The following is a 9,704-nucleotide window of genomic DNA, read 5'->3' as shown; positions in this document are numbered from 1 at the left end:
TTCACTTATAAAAAGAACCCCAAGTGTTTGTCCATGCTAGGAATGGTCACCTTCAGAAAAAGGTGGGAAGACATGTGCCTTTGGTGTTCCCACTCCTCCCAGTGCAACAGACCCATCCCAACCAGTTTGTTCTGTAGGACGTCTTGGCCTCCTCTCCTCGGTCCCATATTCTCCCTGGTCAGCACCGTCTCCTGGAGTCTGGTCCTATTCAATGTGAGCATACGGATAACTCCCAAATCTTACTCTCCAGCCTGGCTCGATCTCCTCAGCTTCAGACCTAACCCTTCTAGATACTATTACCTAGACAGCTCACAGACATCCCAAACTCACTGTACACGATAAATTCCTCCTGCGTTCCTTATTCACCCATGGGTGCCATGTCCCACCCACTACCTGAGCCACAAACCTGGGAGCCATCCTTGATTCCTGCTAGTCCCTCACCACGTAAATGCTATTCCCTAAATACCTCCCAAGCCGTGTTCTCGTGGTCAGCCCACTCTCGTTACACTTTCCTAAGTTACCATGATTTCTCGTTTGGATCACTCCAACGGCCTCTTTACTAACTACCAAACTGCCTGCTTTTTCTCTCTTTAATTGATCTTCCACCTTGCAGTCAAAACGATCCTTTCAAAAGGAGATCTGACCTCCCACCCCTGCCCCCCAGCAACCTTCTCTATGGTACTTAAAGCTTGGTCTGAATTCCGTAAAAATTATGTCAAAATTTTGTAACAAATCTTCCACGAAGCGCGTTTCGATCTGGCCCTGGCCACTGCTTTCTCCGTCTCCTCCTCTTTCCTTCTCCATTTGTTCCATTCTTCTTCCTCCCTCTCTCCCTCCCTCTCTTCATCCTGATGTTTCTGGCCAAATTATAATCCTCTCTCTTTGGCCTCCAGGCCTTTGCACCTGCTATTTCTTCTGCCAAAGCACGTTCCATCACCCCTCATGCCTAACCCTTATGCATCATTCGACATTCACCTTAAATGTCACTCACCTGCGAAGCCTTCTTTGCCCTCTTGAATCAGGTTAGGTGCCCCTCCTACAGACAGGGGTTCTCCCGATCAAGGCACTTGCCACCTTTTATTAAGTAATGCCCAGTCTTACTAACGCAAAAGAAGAGTGCCAAAGGAGAGAAAGAAGCACAGCTGTGTAGTTTAAGCCGCAGCTGGAGCAAGGCAGCACGAACAGGCCTCCGTCACCCTGTTTTCATCTACTGGCTGTAGTCTTGGCCAGAGCCTCCTAAGGCAACTGCGAGAAGGGTCTCCTGCAGCTCCCGCTCCCATCCCACCAGCTATGCAACCCCGGCAAGAAGAACTCTGCTCTTTTGGTAGAAAAATTCCCAAGGCTGACTTTTCACGTCCCAGCTTGGATCACATGCCCATCCCTGGATCGACCGTGGAAGGGGACACTGAAATCCTCATTGGTCAGGTCTGAGTCACGTACCCAACCATGGTATCATAAAGCGGAGTCGGTCCATCTGAACCATACAAATTAAGTGGGGAGAGATATTCTGTTTCCAGAACAAAAGAGAATAAAGGTTGTGCAGGCAAAACACAAAACAAAAACAAACATTCACTTGAGAGTCATCCTAATTGCCAGATGTAACAATTCTCTCTCAGTCCCACTCTGACCTGTCCTTGTGGGCATATGTCACCCTGCAGACCATCTTCTACTTGACCTCTTACCCACGGCTTGACCTTGGGACCATACCAATTGTCATCAAACAAGGGAGGTGTCTGTCCAGGGGCTACACTTGGGTCAGTCTTCCGGACCACACAGGGGTTTATTATTCTAAAAGCCTCGGCCTCTGTTTTTACATTTATTGCATGATGGAAGAAGTCACTCACGTGGTGTCAACCTTCCCATGGGCATTACAACTGAACTAGCCATAGCCATTATGCCACTCTTCCTCTGTTACAAAAGTATACAGGAACACGAGCCACAGACAGCGACGTTACCAAAGGGATAGCGTTAATGCTCCTCTCACCTATTTTTTTAATGCATTTGAAAATTTCAGTTCATAATTATTAGTCATTTTGTAAGACATCTTCCCAATCAATTATGACAAACTAGGATTACCAGATAACCGGGTCACGTAGTCCTTCGTCACCTTGTCATTCCACCCATGGTCTTTATACCATGCATTTTGTCTGTCTGTTTGTCTTATGTAACTATTCCAAGGATTATAAATACATATGCCTACTGGAGCAAAGCAGGTAATATACGTGAGTGGGGAGGCTGGATTAAGACAACAGGGAGGGACTGTTGCCTGCTAACTAGAGAGGTCATTTCTCAACAAAAGGAAGTAGCTACCGCTTAGGTAGCTGTCACCGTGAAAGAATGTGGGCCTGGGTTCTCACGTCATCCGATATTTTTCCAGAGAAGTTTGAACTATCAATTTTCAAGCGAACACAGCTCATTTCTAAATGTTGACAACCATCAAACTTTAGTTTTTATTTTGTATATTTACTTATAGATGACAAGACACTATATACCAAACAAATGATATCTGCAGGCCACATCTACTGTTTTGCAACCTTTGGTCTCTATGTCTTGCCCCTCACCAAGACTGACACTCCTGGAAATGTAGAACTAAGTATTTATTTGTCTGCAAAGCTCACAGCACTTTTCACAGGATGGAGCTTATAGCAAGCAGTCAATAAAAAAGAGAAATAAAAGGCAGCTTGCTGACAAATGTTAGAAACACAACCAACGCTGTGACAGCAACTGTACCAGGCACAGCATCGACTTGGGTTAGTTTTCAAGGATGTCAAACAACCTCGCCAAAACTTTGTTTTGACCAAAGTTTTTAATTCCGTAGACGCTGACTTTCCAAGCCCGATGAGTTTCATTTAAATAAAAGTCACCCAAAGAGTCCCTGTGATGCAAGGTCCTGTTGCTGGGAGGCTGTACCAGGACCGTAGGGTCTGATTAAAAATGCTCAGCCCACAAAAGCTACTCATGGCACTCACCACACTTTTCTCCAGTTAGAGCCTTCTCCAATTTTCTACAGAGAACTTGTAATCTGAACACAGTACATACCAATGAGATTTACATCTGATTTTAGCAAATCTCTGAAGCTCTTCTGCTACTGAGTTATATGTGTCAAACGTTTTCAAGGACCTAAGTAAGCATCTTCAACCAACCACAGCTAAGGAAGCCCAACACGGCCCTGGTCCCCGAGTCTCCATCTGGAAGGGCTGGGTGATGACTTGTTTAGGTGACAAAGCTTTTAAAGGTCGTTGACCAAGCATTAGTTAAGAATCGCTTAAATGGGAACGACACTTAAAATCGATATTTAATTGATTAATTTCCTTTACGGGAGAGCGACTGGCAGGACCAGAGACTGACATGAACTGAAGTCCAAAGGCAAACTCGCGCCCACTGGCCGTTCCACGTTCACCCCCAGCTGTAGAATTAAAATCAGCACAATCCATGAAAGCGTTTGAGGGTGGCGGGGCGTGTGGCAACAAGATCTCTGGTTGAGAGAAAGCCATCCGCACCCTTTTCCACTGGCCCAATTTACCGCTCGCTGATCCGCTGAACTAGAGGATGCTTCTGCTTCAGCACCTTGCCCTTGATGCGGCGCTCTGCAGGCTGGCTAAGCAGGCTGGAGGGAGGAGGGGTGAGACCTCCGATGTCACCTCGTGGGAAAATGTTATTAAGAAGTCTACGGATGAGGAAGGATAAAAGAAACTCGGGGTGTCCCAAGCAGAGAGTAAAGAGTTTATTCTCAGAATATGACAGCAGCAGACATGATAAGAATTTCTCTTGACTGACTCTTTTTTCTTACTTATTGCTCATATTAGAATTATACTCCGTACTTTATTCGCTGTATCATTGGCTTATGACAACAGCATGAGAATTATTACATATTTTTTTTTACTGATGAGAAGCTGTCTCAGAAGAGATAAATGAGGATAATGGAATTGTTGAGTTGGAAGCATCTTTCAAAATCATTCATCTCATCCCATTTATACATACATGTGGAAACTGAGGCCCAAAGGAAGTAAGTGGATTCCCCAGGTCCAACGGGTGATTATTAGCAGAGACCAGATGAGAACCCAGACTTTTAAACCTGCAGCACCCTACTCTTGGTAAGTAGCTGTAGAGCTGGCCAAACCAGCTTTCCGTACTTGCCCTGGGGCCGGCATAGCTCAGGACTACATTTTTCAAGTCAGTCTTTCCACCCTCTCAAACCTAAAGGCTTAGAAATAAAGGGAACAGACAGAGTCCAAGAAATGTTTGTCCAGAGGTCTTTCAAGTCTTAAAACCTGAAGTAAATGATGAAAGACAATATAAATCGACTTAAATGTGAACTTTTACAAACTGCCTGTTCGTTGAGTTGCATTCCTCTAATGCTGATGAGATTTTACTAAGTATGGATACCCAGCAGACGGAAATTAATGAATAGACCAGGATTACTTATAATTGACCTGTTCATTGTTCCTTTGCAGATGGTTCTACTAAGTATGTGAAAACAATTTGTTCACTTAAATAGGTTATATATTCCCCACCCTCGATCTTGTTTACACTACTAATTTGCTTAGCAAACCTTTTTCTCCGTATCTAGTACAAAGGTAAACTTCAGCCCAGCCAGAGGGTCTGAATTATTCATGCATTCTAAATTAGCAGCGTCCAGATTAATGAGGTTTTACTCTACTTTTTATCCTCAACTACCTTCCCTTGGGGCATGGAGTCATTGCTATTCTCTCTCTCCTTCCCTATTATCATAAGCTACATCCCTCAAGTGATACCCCCTTACAGGGGCACCTGGTTACAGTCTCCCTGGGGCTGCTCAGAAGGTACAATGAGAGAAAGGCCAGTGGTCACGGGGCTGCAAATTCCCTACTGTCCCACTCTGGTTCCAATTCTTTGCAGTGAGTAGCTGTCGAACACTGAGAACTAACTCAACTTCCTTTCTCCTACATATAATATTCTTCGGAGGACGTGGGCACCATGAGGCTATTAGCTGGGGGAACAGAAGCAGAGAAAGCCTTGGAGAACTCCTCCCGCGGAATCCTTGAGAGGTCATGTACTTAACTTAGCGAGAATTAGAACCCCAGCTGCACAAGGCGGTGCAGACGGCTGGATGCTTATGAGCACATCCTGCTCTTTGGTTCAAGATAATTTTAATTGTTCACTTTTCATGTACGATTCATGACTGAGACACCCTCCCTCCAAAAAATAACTGCATGAAAGGAGCTCGATCTCTCTCTCTCTCTCTCTCTCTCTCTCTCTCTCTCTCATCTTCATGATGTAAAAATAACTATTTTGAGATTGGTGCAATCTGTGACAACTAATGCAAAGAAATTATGTGTGTTTATCCAAGGTAAGTATATAAGCACCAGCAACGTAAGAACACGGACATTGTTGAGGATTAGCTGAAAGCCGGTCGCCGTATGCACACTCATTTCCTCTTTTACTGCTTAATTCCCCCATGATGCCATCTGATCAGTTCTCGAATGTCCCCTGTGTCTTTGCCTTAACAATCGAGCCTGGTAGGCCATTCCACACGTTTGTGATTCTCCGCATGAAAAAAATGCTTCCTGACATCTGTTCCGAATTTGTTTCCCTTTAATTTCCATTTATGCTCCCTTATCCTAACATCTGTGTCATTCTGAAAACAGTAACTCAGACTGACGTTATCTGTGCCATTTACAATTTTATATTCCCCAGCTAGAAGTTCCTCTTAACCATGTAGTGGATGTGGAATTCTGGCTGATGTTAAACCCAGCGACTGGGGCTCAGCTGTGATTTGGGAGGGTTCAGCAGATGTGTCAGCTCCCCCTCAATCCTTTCTCAATATCTTCTTTGAAAGAGAAACTGGGGGGTGCGGGTGGAGGGGGATCAAACCTAGATAAACACGGTCTTTCAGCTGGAAACCTTTCGCTAAGGCCTCTCCCTGGTCCTGCAACGTAGAGGTGTACTTTACTGTCAGTACCCTAAAAGTTTACCCAACCGCTTCTCTAAAAATCCCATTCTTCCCAGCACGACTCAGAGCCTGGGATGTTTCACACCCTCAAGAAATGTTTGCTGGAAGAATGCATGAACCAAAGAAGGCAAGTAGGTGGGAAGGAAGAATGGACGGAAGGTTGGCTATGTCTTAGAAAACGAAAGAAGGCAAGATCTAAAACTCAAAACCAATTCTAAAATAATCTTGTTCTTCTGAAATTCATCTGCTGAATTTCATCCTGATGTTCATCTGTTAGAGCTGTCATTTGGACGTGCAAAATTTCTCCCCTGTCTTGCGGGCCCCACTCTCTCCAGGGGGCTTGACAAGTTCATTCCGTGCCCAAGTCATTGACATGAATTCTAATCATTGCTACAGAAGGCCGTTTTCTGGACGCTGCCCCATTTTATGGCTTACGGTTTCCACTTCTGCACCCCGTTTTCATCACTTCCTCTAAGCTTAAGAGCGTGTACCTCAAATGTGTTCTGAGAACCAAGCGCTCCCCGCAAGAATGATAGAAAAATTACAGAAAAATAATATAGTCACTCAAGAAACGTTTATCTATTGTGCAACTACTGTGAACGAGGCACTGTGCTTCGTGCTCGGGACACAGTGAAAACAACAAACAGACGTGGTTTCCCATCCCGATGGGCCCCAAGTCTGGTGAAGGAGGCAGAAAAAAGCACAAATAAGCAAGCAAATCGAATTAAGCTCCAACTGCGCGTTGCGGCCGACGTGGTGAAGGAGAGGAACACAGCGCCAGGAGAGAGGTGGGGGGGCAGCTGTTTTTAGGTCGAGTGACCGAGGAGCAATCATGAAATAGAACATCACGAGAAACATTGGGCGTAAGTCACCAGCGGCAATGTGAGCAGCGATTTGGCCGAACGCAGAAGTCACTACGGGCCGCGTGTCAATGGAAGGGAGGCAAGACGAAGAGAAGTGAGACGCCGCCCTCTGGCGTGGCGCGGAGGTGGACACACCTGCTCCGGGGTTAACGGGGAGAGCGGAGGAGCAAAGCCTTCGCTCGTCCTCAAGCGTGAAACGACCTGTAGACGTTGCCATCAAAGCTTAAAGGAGGGAGACGCTGGCGGAAGCTGGAGGTTTCAGGAAAGCGCTGAGAAAGAGAAGAGACTTAGGCAGGGCCGAAAGGGATGAGAAGATGACCAAAGTCCGTCATCTGGTCCAGGACGTCACCGTCTCTCACTTGGACAACAGCCCCAGTCCACAAACGGTTCTCCTTGGTGAAGCCAGAATGAAGTCCCCAAAACGTGACTCTGACCCTGTCACCTCCACGTTTAAACTCTTCAGTGGTCCCCACTGAGGGCTGAATGTTTGCACCTGGTTCACGGCGACCCTCATCATCCAACCGCCACGCACCTACCAGGCCACAGCTCTTGAAAGTCCTCACGACCCCCCTGCTCCCCGAAACTTATGCTCCACTTGTACCAACTTCCTTCAATGCTTTGAGTATGTGGTGCGCCGTTCGTAGACGCTGTCCCATCCTCCAGGTGACGACCTCCTGCTCCCCCTTCAGAGCAGTCGATGAAACGCTGTTCTGGGAAACCGTCTCTGGGCCTCCCCTGGGTCCGAGCTGGGGGCCCTCGCTATGTGTTCTGACGCCACAGTCCTGCAGCCTGGCCCCGGTCACACCATGTTATAACCGTCGGTTTAACGGCCTCTCCCACATCGTAAGGTCTGTGAGGGCAAGGCCCCCCCGAGCCTGGCCCCCGCCCCCTGGTTCCCAACAACTAGCACGGTTCTTCCTGGAAACAGATGAGCAAGTGCCGATTAAATCGTGGAACCATGTTGTCAAACTGGAAGGTCTCTGTCCAGTGGAGCTAGATCCTCCCCAAGAAAGAAGAGGATCCTGACACCCCACTGACTGATTCCCAGCTTCATCCCATTCAGAGATGAAATCAGCCTCCCAAATATAAATACGGCCCCAACTAGAGAGCCCCAAAGAGACCGAGCCCAGATTCCTGCCTACTAGTGTCCAGGAAGAAATGAAAGGGAGCGAGGGAATGGTGGGAACGGGTGGAGGTGCTTCAGCACTTGCCCACAGGTCGCCGGCCTTGACATCAAAGGCACCGACGCCTCCCTTCCCCTCCTCCCAAGTTATGATGTACTCCCTGCGTCAGGATACCATTCCCCCTTTCGGAATTATTTATGGGGCACTGGGCTTAAATAAAGAACCCACTCTCTTGGAGGCAGCCATGATATGTCCTCAAAACATTTTCCTAAACATTTGGTACACTGATCCTGTTTTTAACTGAGCTCTAGTCTGTGAGTAATAGGTAAGTTTTCTTTCCTGGTTATATCAGACTAAAGCTTATTCAGCTGATAACGTGTGTTTTTTTTTTTTTTTTTTTTTTTGCTGCTGCTGTATCTTGGCAACATGATTTATTCTGCAAATGCTCAGTGTTACCGTCTCACAGAGCTGTACCATCTGGGTTGAATTAATAGGCTACCCGGAGAAATAAATGAGAATGGTCTCCCATAATTAACATGTAGGTAAAGTATATTTAACAGATTATTATAATTAATATGTCAGTTACTGATTTCATGCTAAATAGAATTGTGAACACAAGATATTAAGATTAGTTACCCTCTCTGTGTGTGCCTCAAAAAAAATGCAATGAGGAAAGAAACGAGGGCATGGAGTTCAGTATCAATAAAATTGACCTTAACATTAGAACATCACATACTAAAATTCTAAGCAAACACTGACAACGTCGGCCATTATAAGCTGGGAGCGGCAAATTACTGGTTTCACAAATTCAGAGTTTATGCCAGAGATGTCCAGACAATCCCAGATATGACCTGCAAAAGCACAAGAATGTGCTTAATTTATACAGCTGAAGGCAGAGACCTGAAGGAAGGGGGTGGGAATGGGGCTGGAGGACAAAGAAAGAAACCAGATTCGCTTCCAGTGCCAGCCCTCGTTCCCTGATGCTCAGTACTGTACATGAAAAAGCCAGATTGAGTGAGAAAACACCCAAAGGGGACCTCGGGGTGCTGGGAATCCGTGCTGGGTGCTCCTGGGGAGCGGACAGAGCTGGTGCCGGCGGGGATGGGTAGCAACGGACGGGTCTTTACCTAATGTGTCTTTAACAACAAATTCCTCTATCGCGATCACGAAGTTCCATTTCCTTCAGAGCTTCTGGGGAAAGGAGAGAGTCCCGGTGGCAGAGAGTCCCCTGGAGAGGCAGAACTGAACCGTGAAGTCCCCCAGCCACGAAAGCCACCCTGCTTCACACGGGTTCCTCTGGTGTTCCCGTAATGGACGTGTGTGTGCTTCGCTTATGTGGGCATATGAAGCGAGAATATGAATTTGTTTTCATCACTCTGGGTTTTTGTAAGTTACCAAGAGAAAGTATGTTTTCTGGACAGTTCCATTGCTCCCTGCTCCTCACCACTACCCAGTGATCAGAAAGTCTTTGGGAATTACCCTACTGTCTCACTGACGCTGAGCTTCTAAGCTTGGATTAAAATTGTAATTCTGGTCCCAACTGGCATGTCCCAGTTGTCCGTCTCCCTGGAGGACGACAGCAGAACCTTCAGTGAGGAGCCCTGTTTCTGGGCAAGCTTCTCTGGGAGATGTGCCATGTCTCCCGTCTCCAGCAGAGAGCAGTGTGGAGCGTCCCACCCACAGAGCATCCATTTACCCAGCTTCCTCATCGATGAGCAAATGGTTTCATGAATCCTCCAAGCCTTCCCTTTAGGGAATACCCGAGGATGGAGTTCAGTGTGTTCC

The sequence above is a fragment of the Pteropus vampyrus genome, unplaced genomic scaffold (assembly GCF_000151845.1).
Source record: "Pteropus vampyrus isolate Shadow unplaced genomic scaffold, Pvam_2.0 Scaffold51, whole genome shotgun sequence".
NCBI lineage: Eukaryota > Metazoa > Chordata > Mammalia > Chiroptera > Pteropodidae > Pteropus > Pteropus vampyrus.
This window is presented reverse-complemented; position numbering follows the sequence as displayed.